The sequence below is a fragment of the Ranitomeya variabilis genome, chromosome 6 (assembly GCF_051348905.1).
Source record: "Ranitomeya variabilis isolate aRanVar5 chromosome 6, aRanVar5.hap1, whole genome shotgun sequence".
Classification (NCBI taxonomy): Eukaryota; Metazoa; Chordata; class Amphibia; order Anura; family Dendrobatidae; genus Ranitomeya; species Ranitomeya variabilis.
The window spans coordinates 78,473,656-78,489,992 of NC_135237.1; the positions used below are offsets into that span (position 1 = coordinate 78,473,656).

Below are 16,337 nucleotides of genomic sequence, written 5' to 3' on the forward strand. Positions count from 1 at the left end.
TAAAGTCACCATCAATCTAGATAAGAGCAGTTTTAGCAAAGTGGATAGTTCTTCGTGTTCCTGGATAAATGGAAACAGCCAAAGGGTCATTGTCTTGAAGTAGATCTGGTTAGTATAATTCAGGAGGAGTTTGTGGTTTGTTAGTCTGGAAAAAAACAATTATAGTAGACCTCTTCTCTGTGTCCCTAAGGAAATTGATGATGTTCTCAATTCTGCCTACGCAGTAGTTATAGGATTAGCTCACTTAGAATATATTTTTTCAATATGTTTATCTATACTGTAAATGTATACTGATAGTAAAAGAAGTCTTTTTCAGTATTAATGTATAAGCAACACCAGTGGTCTCCAGTAGTTTTACAGATATACCATTGAATAGATTTGGCTCCAAGTCTAAAAGAAACACTTGGTAAGCTAATTTATATCCTGTCCTTCATGTCTATATGTTGTTTTAGGCTTCTTTCACACTTCCGTCTTCCAAATCTGCACAGGATCCGTCAAGACGTTGAAATGATGGATCCTGTGCAGATTGTGAAAAACGTGTGCACTGGGCCCGTCTTTCTGATGGACCCGTCGAGCCTATGTGCACCTGTTGTGTATGCATCTTCGCAGCGGTTTTCCGCAGCGAAAACGCATACACAACACAAACCAGGTTAAAAAAAAAAAAAAAAAATCGCAGTATTCTCACCTACCAACGTTCCTGCGCAGTGATGCTCCCGGCGGCTAGCGTTACTTCCTAGTAATACATTGCGACTTCTCAAGAGATTTCGCAGTGTATTACTACGAAGTAACGCTAGCTGCTCGGGAACGTTGGTAGGTGAGAATACTGCGATTTTTTTTTTTTTATTATTTTTAACATTATATCTTGTTACTATTGATGCAGCATAGGCAGCATCAATAGTAAAAAGAGAAAGCGAGCAAGAGACAATTTCCCTGACGGGAAATTCTTCCATGCATGCTCTCTTTGAAAAGATGGGATCTGTCGCTGGATTCCTGCTTTTCACAGGCAGCGACGTATCCTGCACCCATAGGCTTCCATTGTAGCCAGTGTCGCTGACCAATTTTCCGACGTGCAGAAAAAACGTTCCTCTGAACGTTTTCTCTGCCCGACGGACCTTTTTTTATGCAGGATCCAGTGGAAGACGGATGAAACGGATGGCCATCCGTCACAATCCGTCGCTAATACAAGTCTATGAGAAAATGCAGGATTCTGCAAATTTTTTTGCAGGATCCTGCATTCTCAAAAAACGACGGATTGTGACGGGAGCTGAAAGACGGAAGTGCGAAAGAGGCCTATGCATTTGACAGAAGATAATACAATTATTTGTAGTGCACAATACGTTAACTGAGAATGCTAAAAGTCTCAGCTTTAGGGCTTGCTCACAATGACGTAATAACAGGGCCGAGTGCTATGGGATGTTTTATCGAATAGCACTCAGCCCAATGTTATACTATAGAGCAGTGCAGTTCTGCGATTATTTTCTCATGCCGATTCAACATGAGAAAACAATCACAGCATGCTGTGAGTGGTCCTATATTCATATTATGCGCACTCATACAAGTCTATGGGTGTGTGTGAAACATCGGACTGTACTCAAATTTCATCTGATGTACAATCACAGAGACAATGGAGAAGATGGAAAAATTAAGTTCTCTATCTTCTCCACACCTTTGCTGTAATTCTCCCATACTAGAGAATCCGATGACACTAATGTGACACTCTGCTCAAACTCTTGATAGTGTTTGAGCCGAGTGTCATTCGCATAATCCCTTAGGATCTCTGCACTTACGCCGGCATCAATAAAGTGTATTATATCGTGTAATCGGCCCCATTCTCTCACATGAGAGACTATATGCCAGTGTGAGCGAACCCGTAATATTTATCGCACAACTTTCTTGCATTAAGCAGATTGTGTGGGTTACTAAAGGACCCCATGGAGGGTGATCTCCCAACTCTCCCCTGACAGATGATGTTAGGAGACAAATGGATTTCGCATCTTACATTTACAACCCAACTGTTTCCCACAAGAAATAACCCACCTCTAGAAATGTCTGCCAGTAACCAGCCAGACATGCATGTGAATTAAGGAGAAATAAAGAACTGTGTAAAAGTTTTAGGCAGGTGTGTAAAAATGTTGCAAATAAGCTGTCAAAAATAGAAATGTTACTAGTTTATTTTTATCACTTAATAAAATGCAAAAGGTGAAGAAAAGCGAAATCTAAACCAAATTAATGTTTGGTCTGATCGCTCGACCTTCGAAACATCAACACGTCATGGATTTCGTAGGATTATAGCCAGGTGTATGAGTAACCAATTATACCAAACAGGTGATAATGATCATCATTTTGTAGGTTGAAACACAGTCATTAACTGAAAGAGAAACAGTTGTGTAGGAGGCTTTATACTGGGTGAGGAACAGCCATTCTCTGCTACAAAGGTGAGGTTGTGCAAGACGATTTCATGTGACAGGTCATACACCATGGCATGGTAGATCAATTGAATCAGCAAAGTCTATCTAAGGCAAAGATTTCAAGCAGGTTTGGATTTCAAGATGTACTGTTCAAACTCTTTTTCAGAAGAACCAAGAAAACGCTGAGGACCATATCGTAGCTACAGTGGTCGGCCAAGGAATCTTCGTACTGCAGATGAAAAACACATTATACTTCCCTTCAAAATCAGAAGATGTCCATCAGTGCCCAGGTCAGAACAATTGCAACAACTATTGGGACCCAGCAAAACCCATCTACTGATCAGAAAAGTCTTTCAGAAGTGGTCTTCATGGAAGTATTTGCCACTGAAAATTCATACCTTCGACACAAAAACAAAGCCAAGCGACAAACTATGCATGAAAACATAGTAACTGAGGTGAAGAAAAATTGCAGCAGGTGCACTGGACTAAAGAGTCAACATTTGAAATATTTGGCTGTAACATAAGGCAGTTTGTTTACCAAAGGGCTGGAGAGCAGTACAATAATGAGTGTCTGCAGGCAACAGTGAAGCATGGTGGAGGGTCCCTGCAAGTTTGAGGCTGCATTTTAGCAAATTTAGTTGGGGATTTGGTCAAGATTAATGGTGTCTTCAATCCTGAGAAATACAGATAGATACTTATCTATTATGCAATTCCATCAGGGAGACATCTGATTGATTCCAAATGTATTCTGCATCAGAGCCACTACTGCAAACATTAAGAACTGTCTTCAGCATAAAGAAGAACAAGGAGTCCTGGAAGTGATTATATGGCCCCACAGAGCCCGGATCTCAACATCATAAAGACTGTCTGGGATACATAAAGAGACAGAAGGATTTGTACAAGCAACATCCACAGAAGATCTGTGATTAGTTTTCCAAGATGTTCAAAACAAGATCCCTGACGAGCTCCTTCAAAAACTGAGAATTGATGCTTTTGAAGGGTGGTGACATCAAATATTGGTTTGATTGAGATTTCTCTTTTGTTCATTCACTTTGCATTTAGTTAATTGATAAGAATAAACTATTAACACTTTTATTTTTTTAAACATTTTTACTTTGCAGCATTTTTTCTCCACACTTGCCTAAAACTTTTGTACAGTCCTATAGCTGCTCGACGGACCACTTTCTAAGGTATGTGAGCACTTTAAAGGGAGTCTGTCAGCACAAAATGACTGATCAAGCCAAACACAAGTGCTTGGTGGTGAACTCTTGGCATTGGCAAAAAGCTAAGGCAGCTTCCCACTACTACTCATTTTCCATCTTTCTCCACCCTCCTCTGGCTCCTGTAAAGCCAGAGCTGTCAATCAAAGAATGGGAGGGTGGAGATAGAGGTAAAACAATTAGTTGGAAAGCTGGACTGATTTGTTTTTACTATGCCAAGGTTGTACCAAACACATGGGCTTGGCGTGAACAGTCATTTTGTGATGGCAAACTCATCTTTAAGAGACAGAGCTAGGATTTTATTGAAATTTTGTGGGCAATGAAACTTTTGGAGACCAGTGGATCATATAAAAATATTACTCCGTGGAAATAAATTTTGAATTAGCTTGGCACCACGTCTATAACAATTCATATGCCTTTTTAGGTATAAAAAAAACCACTTTGGATCATCTGCACTTCTCCATGTGGCTACAGATTTAGTTACTATAAAGAGGGTCTGGTTTATTAGAATCCCTGCTAATATAATTTGTATTTAGACTGTGGCTTTGTTTCCCCAGTTATTCCTTAACAGTAAGGCCGTGAGTTTGACAGTTGATTATACACTTAAAATGCCGCCTGACTGTTCCTGGAAGTGTTCAGCCTTGTTTTCCTCTGCTATACCAGAAATCACGTAGCAAGTTCATTAATACCACAGTCATAAATTCATAGAGCTTGCGTAACCCTGAGATACAAGTACATGTTATTTGTTAAGGGCCAGAACACAGACACATCTCCGTACAATGTCTCTCGCCATTTTTAGTCATTTAAAACAGTTGAGAACAATCAGATGTTCTTAATTAGGTCATGCAGGGGCGGACGATGACCGCAGTGGGCCCCTGTGTAAAAAGTGGGGGGGGGGGGGGGGACCCTCCCTTCAATGCCAGAAAAACAACAGGAATAATAGTGTTCATGTATATGATAAAAAACAAAATCTACCCACAGAGCACATAGCAAATACACAGAGCACAATAGCAAATGCACATAGCACATACACAGAGCACATAGCACATAGCACATACACAGAGCACATAGCACATACACACAGCACCTAGCACATACACAGAGCACATGCCCTCTACAAATTCACTGGACACATACTCCTCTCACACAGAAAACATACGATACGCTGCGCATATTCCTCTCTCACAGAGCACACAAGCTGCACATATTCCTCTCTCACAGAGCACACAAGCTGCACATACTCATCTCACACAGACACACACGTTATACATACTCATCTCACACAGACACACGTTATACATACTCATCTCACACAGACACACGCTGCACATACTCTCACACAGAGAACACACGCTGAAAATACACGTCTCACACAGAGGACACACGCTGCACATACTCCTCTCACAGAGAACACATACTGCACATACTCCTCACACAGAGAACACACGCTGCACATACTCCTCTCACACATAGGACACACGCTGCACATACTCCTCTCACACAGAGAACACACGCTTATGGCCGGCTCCAGGTTTTTGAGGGCCCGGGCGGAAGTCTCAGTGGGCCCCCCCTTTAACACAGCGCAGTATATAACAGCACAGCGCAGTATATAACACAGCACAGCGCAGTATATAACACAGCACAGCGCAGTATATAACGCAGCACAGCGCTGTATATAACGCAGCACAGCGCAGTATATAACACAGCACAGCGCAGTATATAACACAGCACAGCGCTGTATATAACGCAGCACAGCGCAGTATATAACACAGCACAGCGCAGTATATAACACAGCACAGCGCAGTATATAACGCAGCACAGCGCAGTATATAACGCAGCACAGCGCAGTATATAACACAGCACAGCGCGGTATATAACACAGCACGCCCAGTATATAACACAGCGCACGCAGTATATAACAGCACGCGCAGTATATAACAGCTCGCGCAATATATAACACAGCACGCGCAATATATAACACAGCACGCGCAATATATAACACAGCACGCGCAATATATAACACAGCACGCGCAATATATAACACAGCACGCGCAATATGTAACAGCACGCGCAATATATAACACAGCACGCGCAATATATAACACAGCACGTGCATTATATAACACAGCACGCGCAATATATAACACAGCACGCAGTATATAGCACAGTCACGCAGTATATAACACAGCCCACGCATTACATAGCACAGCCCACGCATTATATAGCACAGCCCACGCAGTATATAGCACAGCCACGTAGTATATAACACAGCCCATGGCCCCATGCAGTATACAGCACAGCCCAGTAGTATATAACACAGCCCACGTAGTATACAGCACAGCGCACGTAGTATAGCACAGCCCCGTGATGTTGTATATAACACAGCCAGCCATATATATACAGTAGTGAGTAGTCTATGACTATAACTGCAAGTCCCACTCCCAGCATTGCTAACATACCATTACCATAGCAGGCTGCATCCCCCGTGCCCCTGCAATGTGTTGGGACCGAAGACTCACTCACTGCTTCACACGGCGCTGCTGCCCCCGTTGTGGACACAGGGACAGGGTGCATGCACCGACCGTGCACCGTCCGCACCTGACTGCAGCTCATCTTTTGCTTGGCGCTACCGCTGGACCTGTCCTGGACGGTGGACGTGGAATTCTTCTCTGAGCTCTAGACACTCTCACCGACCGGAAGTGACACAGGACAGATGACCGCCGGCCTGGAAGTGACTCTCTTCTTATCCATGGTGACGGCGGAGGTGAGTATTGCAGCTGCGCAGTGCCTTCGAAACCCTCAGAGAGCTCTGTGCCTGCTGCCGGGGCGCCGGCGCGGCGGCGATGATGGATGTGCTCCGCCAGGCTCCGAGACCTGGCTGGGAGAGGGATTTGAATGACTGCGTGTATGTAAGAGTCACACACAGCAGGAATGTATTCCGGCTGCGGGGCCCCCAGGAGCGCTGCGCATGTGTGTGTACAGACTCAGTACTTCTACGTTACTACCATAAATGGGCCCCCCCCATCTCGCCAGGGCCCCGGCACTTGCCCGGGTGCACCGGGTGCTGACGCCGGCCCTGCACACGCTGCACATACTCCTTTCACACAGACACACGTTATACATACTCATCTCACACAGACACATGCTGCACATACTCAGTGGACAAACGTTAGACATGCTCCTCTCACACAGAGAACACACGCTGAACATACACCTCTCACACAGAGGACACACGTACATGCTTCTCTTAGAGGACACACGCTGCACATACTCCTCTCACACAGACACACGTTATACATACTCATCTCACACAGAGCACACACGCTGCACATACTCCTCTCACACAGAGAACACATGCTGCACATACACCTCTCACACAGAAGAAACATGCTGCACATACTCCTCTCACACAGAAGAAACATGCTGCACATACTCCTCTCACACAGAAGAAACATGCTGCACATACTCTCACACAGAGGACACACGCTGCACATACTTCTCTCACACAGAGGACACACGCTGCACATACACCTCTCACACAGAGGACATATGCTGCACATACTTCTCTCACACAGAGAACACTCGCTGCACATACTCCTCTCACACAGAGGACACACGCTGCACATACTCCTCTCACACAGGGGACATATGCTGCACATACTTCTCTCACACAGAGAACACTCGCTGCACATACTCCTCTCACACAGAGGACACACGCTGCACATACTCCTCTCACACAGGGGACATATGCTGCACATACTCCTCTCACACAGAGGACATATGCTGCACATACTCCTCTCACACAGAGGACACACGCTGCACATACTCCTCTCACACAGGGGACATATGCTGCACATACTCCTCTCACACAGAGGACATATGCTGCACATACTCCTCTCACACAGAGGAAACACGCTCCACATACTGCTTACATAGAGGTCACACGCTGCACATACTGTTCTCACACAGAGAATACATGCTGCACATACTCCTCTCACACAGAGGAAACACGCTGCACATACTCCTTACATAGAGGTCACACGCTGCACATACTGTTCTCACACAGAGAATACATGCTGCACATACTCTTCTCACACAGAGAATACATGCTGCACATACTCCTCTCACACAGAGGAAACACGCTGCACATACTCCTTACATAGAGGTCACACGCTGCACATACTGTTCTCACACAGAGAATACATGCTGCACATACTCTTCTCACACAGAGAATACATGCTGCACATACTCCTCTCACACAGAGGACACACACTGCACATAGAGTCATAGAATGTCAGAGTTGGAAGGGATCTCAAGAGTCATCGTGTCCATCCCTCTGCTCAATGCAGGATTCACTAAACCATCTCAGACGGATGTCTGTCCAGCCTCTGTTTGAAGACTTCCATTGAAGGAGAAATCACCTCTCGTGGCAGCCTGTTCCATACCATATGCCACGAGAGGATTTTGCCTTTTCATTTGTCAGTTTTTGGACATTAAAAGACATTATGCTTTGAACTTTACGGGGTCACTGCCTCATTACTGCACAGTGTGAACACCGCCGCACTACACTGTTTATAGATAGTGTGGATTATTTTATTCCTTCGATGGCACCATGAAGATCAGTTGATGTTACAATTGCTTTCTTAAAGGGAATCTGTCACCTAATTTTTCGCATATAAGCTGCGGGCACTGCCATTAGGGGCTTATCTACAGCATGCTGTATTGCTGTAGATAAGCCCCCGATGTAACCTGAAAGATAAGAAAAACAAGTTAGATTATACTCACTGTTATGATCCGGTGACCTTGGAGCTGCATGAGAGACTTTCTCAGGAGTAGGTGGTACCTGTACTGACCGCAAACCCTAAACTAACACCGCAACTAGAAGTAGCTGTGGGATGTACCTAACAAGTCCTAGACATCTCGACACAGCAGGAGGACTAAATACCCCTATAGGTGGAAAATGGGAATTCTATCTTGCCTCAGAGCAGAACCCCAAAGGATAGGCAGCCCCCCACAAATATTGACTGTGAGTATAAGAGGAAAGACACACGCAGGCAGAAAAACAGGATTTAGCAAAAGAGGCACTTCTAGCTAAATAGAAAAGGATAGGACAGAATTCTAAGCGGTCAGTATTAAAATCCTAAAAATATCCACAGCAGATAATACAAATATTCTACATCTAAATAAAGACATAGAAAGTATATCTGCATCTCCTGAGAATCCAGCATGACTGAAAAATCCAAACAAAGTCTAAGCTGGACAAAAACACAATGAATTGCACTGAATTGCAAAGCACACTGCATGTGTGCACAGAGACAAAAAAACAGACACTTATCTTAGCTGAATTGGCAGCAGGGCATGAGGAACCAGTGAGAGATGCAATCCCTCCAAGAACAATGGACAACTGGCAAGGACTCATGGATCCTGCACAGCTAAATACCTAATAGAGCTGCAATCAGCAGAAACACCTGCCCTAGATTACAACCCCAAGACAACTGCACTACCACCAACAACCACCGGAGGGAGCCCAAGAGCAGAATTCACAACTCACCCAGGGGCAGTCCGGTGCCGTCTGGGTCTGATGGGCGTCGCAGGTCCGGCGCCTCCCATCTTCATACGATGTCGTCATCCTCCTTGCTTCGTGTCGCAGCTCCTGAACAGGTGTACTGATTTGCCCTGTTGAGGGCAGAGTAAAGTACTGCAGTGCGCAGGCGCCGGGAAAGCTCAGAGAGGCCCAGCCCCTGCGCACTGCAGTACTTTACTCTGCCCTTAACAGGGCAAATCAGTACACCTGTTCAGGAGCTGCAACACGAAGCAAGGAGGATGACGACATCGTATGAAGATGGGAGGCGCCAGACCTGCGACGCCCATCAGACCCAGACCGCACCGGACCGCCACTGGGTAAGTATAATCTAACTTGTTTTTCTTATCTTTCAGGTTACATCGGTGGCTTATCTACAGCATTACAGAATGCTGTAGATAAGCCCCTAATGGCGGTGGCCGCAGCTTAAATGCAAAAAATGAGGTGACAGATTCCCTTTAAACAACACAGAGGCAATATAGGAATTTAAAAGTTTGGCCTTCTCAACATCATTTTTTATCACTTTACCCTTTCCATCATGTAAAAATCCTATAGCATCTTTGACTTTTCTTCTGCTTTTGACATACCCATACCCCCAAAGTCGTTTTTTACTGCTTTTGGTCTCCCTTGTAAGCCTCACTTCAATACTGGCCTAGGCTCTTCTAACGCTTTCCCTGCATTCCCTTCAAACAGCTTGATATTTTTCTTTAGCTATACCCCCTCTTTCCATTTAATATACATTTTTTTTCCTTTTTTTTAATCAATACATTTTTATTGAAATTTGCAAATATGGTACAGAGGAAAAAAAAACTGTGGTATATTTACATATTACAGTATACAACAAAGAAAAGGGGAATATACCCAGTTAACGTACTAACAAGTAAACAAAAGAGATAGTGGGGGAGGGGGGGGGAAGACCCGAGAAGAAATTGTATTACGTCCATACCCAGATGGCTAGTTCAGTCGGAGTTCTGAGAATCAGAGTTCGTCATCCGAGATACTGGTATGGCGAAAGGGGTATGGTTTGCATATCCTGCCCATGGAAGCCAAATAAGTTCACATTTGCCCACTTTGTCCGTGAGTATGGCCGATAGCTTTTCGTTTATCATATACCAAGAGAGACGTGATTTAACTCCAGATAGTTCTAAGTTTGTTTTTTTCCATGCCGATGCTATAGTTTATTTAGCTGCCAAGAATATAAATGTGATGAGGGCTCGGGAATATTTAGAAATATTGGGGATACGTTTGTTTAATAGAGCTTCCCAAGGGTTTTTCCTGAGGTTGACATTTGTTATAGAGAGGATCAGGTGGTATATCCTGGTCCAAAACCTGCGCACTGCTGGGCATAGCCACCAGATATGAAGCATATCTCCTGTAGAGTTACATCCTCTAAAACAATTTTGGGAGTAATTAGCGACTGCCTTTGCAACTCTGGCTGGAGTCAAGTACCATCTAGTCAGCACTTTGTAATTAGCTTCCAACATGAGGGTATTTAGCATTCCTCCAGTGGAGGAGGACCAAATTTGGGTTTATTCTGAGTCTGTCAAGGTAGAACCAATATCGGACTCCCAACGTGATGTATAGCCTAGGCTTCGCCTGTGGGAGGGTGAGTTAATGTGTGAATAAAGAAGAGTTATAATGCACGGAGCATGTGGGTTTTGGCGGCATCTCTGTTCAAAGGGGGTGAAGGAATAAGGAGGGGTAGAATTTTTTAATAATGATTGGCCAAAATTTTTAAGTTGTAAATAGCGGAATATTTCTTCAGGAGGGAGATGATGCTTTTCGCTCAGGAATTTTTTTTCCTTTTTAACAAATGATTAAGTTTTGTGTTCATCTATCCTGGTCTCTTTAAATGCTTCCAATTCTAACTTCTTTTTAGGATTGTTACCGATTGTGCAGTAAGAATTTCATTAAGCAAAATCTCCCATCCTTTTTTTTACACTTCTGTGCTTTAGAACATCCAGAAATTGGACCTTTCCTACTCTCTTTCTCAGTCTATTAAAATTTGCCTCTCTGAAGTCCAACTATAAAGACTGAGTACTCACTGGTCTTACTCCTCTTGTAATCCCAATTTTGAGGATAGCATGATCGCTGCCTCCTAAATTCTTAGACACCTTTATGATACAGGAAAGATGTATATCTTTGTAATGTGTTAGCCAGTAGATAGAAAAATATTAAAATTTGAGAGTCCTCAGTGGTTGATACCTTTTAATGGCTAGCTGAAAAGATGGAAACAAATTTCAAGCTTTTGAGACTTCTTATGTCTCTTCCTCAGGTATGGTATAACAAAATTTTTGAAGAAGCAGAAATATGTGCACAAGCAAAAAAACAATAAACATTTTAATAAAGAAATTGAGCTCAGAGAATGAATCCTTAATTGGATTAGATTAGTGAGGTGAAAGTTTTATGGTCCCAATATCCAAGATCAGAGGCCTTGTGCCCTCAATGTCTTTGGAGCAGATTCTGTACAGGAAAGATATATATCTTTGTACCGTGTTAGCCAGTAGATAGAAAAATATGAAAATTTGAGAGTCCTCAGTGGTTGATACCTTTTAATGGCTAACTGAAAATATGTTAACAAATTTGTATCGGTATTTATTTTCTCCCTGTTGGTGAGAATTAGGTTCAAAATTGCTGATCCTCTTGTTCTCTCTTTTACCTTTTGAAAGATAAAGTTGTCAGCAAGAGAAGATAAGAATTTTCTGTACCCATTACTTTTGCCTGAGAGATTCCCAACAAATATCCAGATAGTTAAAATCTCCAATGATTACTATGTCATACTTTTTTGAGAGCAGAGACATCTGATGTAAAAAGAGTTAATCCATATTTTCAGTCTGTCCAGGTGGCCTATAGTAAACACCTACAATAGTGTCCTTTCTGTTCTTCTTACCTTGTATTCTTACCCAAACCGTTTCTACAGAGCTTCCAGTCTCTGAAGCTTGGATCTCCGTGGAGGTATACGTTTTCCTAACATAGAACGCAACACCTCCTCCACTCTTGTTAATCCTGTTTCTAATAAATGAGTTGTAGCCTTCAAGATTTGTATTCCAATTATGTGTATCATCCCACCAAGTTTCAGTGATGCCTGTGACTTCATATTTCTCTTCCTGTCTTAGCAGCTCCAACTCTCCTTGTTTCTTTCCCACGCTTTGTGCATTTGTATATACACATTTTAGTTTGTAGTAGGTTTCTCTTGCTGCCCTATTTTTCTTTCAAGGTTTGTTGTTTTTGTTCTTTATTTCCACTTCAAATAGCAGGGTGCTCAAAACAATTCATTAGCTGCATATTTTTTCCTGGCCGTATATTTCCTATCCCATATTGCTTTAGTTTAAAGCTCTCTTGATGAGTGTAGCAAGGGGTCTACCAAATATGTGTTTCCTGTTTTCGCAAGATGCAACCCTTCTCTAGCAAGTAGTCCACCATACAGGTAATTCACTCCATGGTAAAAAAAAAAGCAAAACGTTGCTCACGTCACCATCAATATAGCCAGTTGTTCCCCTGTAGAATCTTGTTCATGGCCTCATAGAACCCATTCATACAATAAAAACACCAAACGCTTTAATTGTGGATAAAAATGGCCGTGTAGTTTATTTAGGGTTACATAAATTAATTAATCACCAATAAATAAACTCCATAAATTATAAAACCAAAGTACCAAACTTTTCCAATAAACCAATCCACCCAGACATGGGTGATTTTCCCACAATTAAACTACACGACAGTAAATTTACAAGAATTCAGGGGAGGGAGGGTGGGGTCTTCTTTATCTTCTTCCGCTGACAGAATGACCAGATACCACAAAACAGGTGTTTATATATTCAAAAAAAGAGCGGCAAAGCTGCTTACAGCCAATAGAAAACCGTTTCAATAGCTGCCAAACATACCAGAAAAAACTGGATAAAACCAGTTTCACACTTTCAGAGATGACTGACCTGACCTTTACTTGACCTTTCTTCTGACAGAAAGCCATATTAAATGACAGGGTCCATGAGGCCATGAGACCCCCGCTATATTTCTTTCAGGTTTACGCGGGGGGGCTAACATGGCCTCATAGAACCCATTCATACAATAAAAACACCAAACGCTTTAATTGTGGATAAAAATGGCCGTGTAGTTTATTTAGGGTTACATAAATTAATTAATCACCAATAAATAAACTCCATAAATTATAAAACCAAAGTACCAAACTTTTCCAATAAACCAATCCACCCAGACATGGGTGATTTTCCCACAAGGCCATGACTCAGCGAGACATGGCCCCCCCCAAACCACACAGCCATTTTTCAATGATAGTTTGTAAGTCCAAATTAAAAATATCAAGGCCAATATCAGATAAATGAACCAAATCAGGCCTATAAAGGCCCAGTAAAAAACCCTCCAAATCCAAATGCCGGAATGAAAACCCTGAAATTAAAAGAAAAAATTTTTCCATGGATTTATTGACCCTTCTCCGGATTTTATCTAAAAAAGAAAATTAATTGTTGTGCCACAAAAGTCTGGGAATAATCTTGAAAAAACAAAGTTTGAATCAGGCAGAATTTGTTTAAGATAAATAAAATCGGATCGCATGGCCGATAATAAGTCAAGAGTCCTGATTTTTCCAAGATCATTCCCAGCTACATGAAATATAATTAAATCAGGGGAAGGAAATTTAATTAGCCATTTCTTCACTTCAGCAACCAGGCAATGCCATTTCAAGCCGCGAACTCCATGCCACCAGACCTGAATATCAGAAGGATTGAAGGATAAATATTTAGTATAAGATCGTTGGCTGGCCCTCTTCCTGGCCCAGAGGATAAAAGAGTGTCCGACTATCCAAATGACTAGCGGACCTGAAAGAAAAACAATAATTAATAGTCATAAAGATCATGTCGTAAATATAATTTGAACCTTTTGGAGTTCCATCTTCCCAATTCCTTTATCCCTGAATCAGAAAGCCCGGCCCTAGAGGCCTCCGTAGCTGCTCCGATTCTAAACGAATGAGATGTGATTTTAAGGTGTTTTTTACCCAAAAAGCTTAAACATTTCTTTAGGACAAAATTAAATTGAAAGAACGTAACCGGAGAAAAATCACTATGAATGAATAATGGGCCCTGTCCCATAGGTCTGACCTTAATCCAATTTGCCATGTTATCAACAGGGCAAATGATTGAGACATGGATTGCTTTAATGTTCAACCTAGATCCCCTGCCTAATTGATCTGTCTTTAATTTTATTATAAATAAAATTAAAAAACGACTCATGAATCTGGACATCCAAAATCATGAGTCCCGAAGGCTCCGATTTCTTAACAGAAACCACCTCACCAACGCGAAGTGCTCCAAAAAAGGACAGAGAAAAAATAGAGCTAAATAATAAGGCTTCCTCAGAATTTACATAAACGTGGATGAGACAGGAGCACAATTCTTTCAATAAAGACAGGGAAATAGGTGGTCTCGAGTCAGGTATAAAATTGGTTTTCCTAAAGCCTTTTAAAAACTGCTTACTGGGAAAAGATTAGTTAAAGCAATACTGCCAGAAAGTTTAAAGGAAAAATGAAACTCCTGCTAGGCATTTCGCTATTGCCGAGTAAGACAAACCGTTTTCTACTATCGATTCAGCAAACTTTAGTGCTGCTACCGGATTAGAAACTGTTGGGTCAAAATAATGTAGGTTGCAAAAATTGTTCCATTTCAGCCATGCAGCCGAATAGTCAGCCCATGATCTATTAGATAACGATTTTTTGATAAAATACTGTATCAGAGTGCAACCATGTCCCAAATTGAAAGGGGTAAGAGGGTCCTTCCGAATCCACGTTGGGAACCTGCAGGAAAAAATTCGACCACTGACGATTTTGTAAAGAGTCAGTTATGAAAAGAAATTTGCTCTTTCCCAACTTTGCTTTCAGGCATTGTAAGACCAATTGTCTCAAAATTCTGTCAGCAAAAGTATTTTTAGAAGATAACGTGTTGATAGAAAAAAAAATAAAAAATAAAAAAAATAAAACTACTGCCTGGTTAGTGGAAAGGAGTAAAATCCTGGAATTCTGCATTAGTGATCCCCAAATAAATATTCCTGCAAAAATAGAAAATAAAAGTTCCAACACATTACGTTTGAAGATAGTTTCTTAGACACCCAACTTATTGGCCACTGGATGGACATCCAATGAGAGTCAAATAAAATACTGAAGCCACACTGGCTATCCGCTGTGAAAAGAAAGGGAAAAGAATCGCCAGAGACAAAAGATCTGCCATTATGCTCTGACAAAAAGGAGAGCCAAATTCTAGCATCTTCCTTTAGGTCAGAATGGATACTAACATGCGAATGAGGTGAAGATACACCTTTAGTGGCATCCTATAAACTTCTGCCAAAAGCCCGACCTATAGGAATGACGCGAACCGCAAAATTCAATAGACCTAACAATGATTGAATTTCCTTAAGAGTGACCTTGCTCTTGGCTAAAAAATTTGATAACGCAATGCGCAGTTTAAAAATTTTCTCATCAGGAAGTCAGATTCCATTTTTTGATAATCAAGAGTGATTCCCAGAAACTCGAGGGATCTAGGCAGACTAACTGTTTTTTTTTTTTTTTGTTTTTTTTGTTTTTTTGAGCAATAGGAACACCAAAGTGCTCACACATTTGGATAAATTTATTGAGGGTATCTTCGCATATTGAGGAACCATAAGAACCGATAAACAAAAAATCATCTAAATAATGGAGGATACCTGCATCCTTACAATTAGTTTGTAAAACCCAATGAAGAAATTAAGAAAAACTTTCAAAATACGAACATGACAAAGAAAAGCCCATTGGCAGGCACTTACCAAAAAAAAAAAAAAAAAAAGCAGTCATCAAAATAAAAATCTAAAGAATTAAATCCACACGGGTGAACAGGAAGGAGTCTAAAAGCAGACTTAATATCTGACTTGGACATTAAAGCATTAAAACCAAATTTCTTGAGGATAAGTGGTGAATTAGCCGGAAAGAGCCCTCATCTATTTTTTTTTTTTTTGGCATAATACCCAATGGTGATATATGGAAATTAACAAACAGCGGGGTTAAAAAAGGGCCTGAAACTCTGCTTAATTGAATTTCATTAATAATTTTATCCCTAGCTACCTCAGGGTGAGCCTTTAAAGAGGGTAAAT

The 16,337-nt window shown here is 41.7% G+C and overlaps 1 protein-coding gene across 4 annotated transcripts in view; it reads left to right on the forward strand.

The window, feature by feature from the left end:
- LOC143781825 (mitogen-activated protein kinase kinase kinase 3-like) overlaps positions 1–16,337 on the forward strand; it is a 155,156-nt gene that overhangs the window by 55,442 nt on the left and 83,377 nt on the right. Inside the window, exon 3 of one of the 4 annotated variants that reach the window (XM_077268700.1) lies at positions 2,575–3,598. The exons of the other annotated variants lie outside the window; for them this stretch is intronic. The gene's annotated coding sequence lies outside the window, so the exon portion shown is untranslated. The remainder of the gene's footprint in view (positions 1–2,574; positions 3,599–16,337) is intronic. 4 annotated transcript variants of the gene reach the window in all.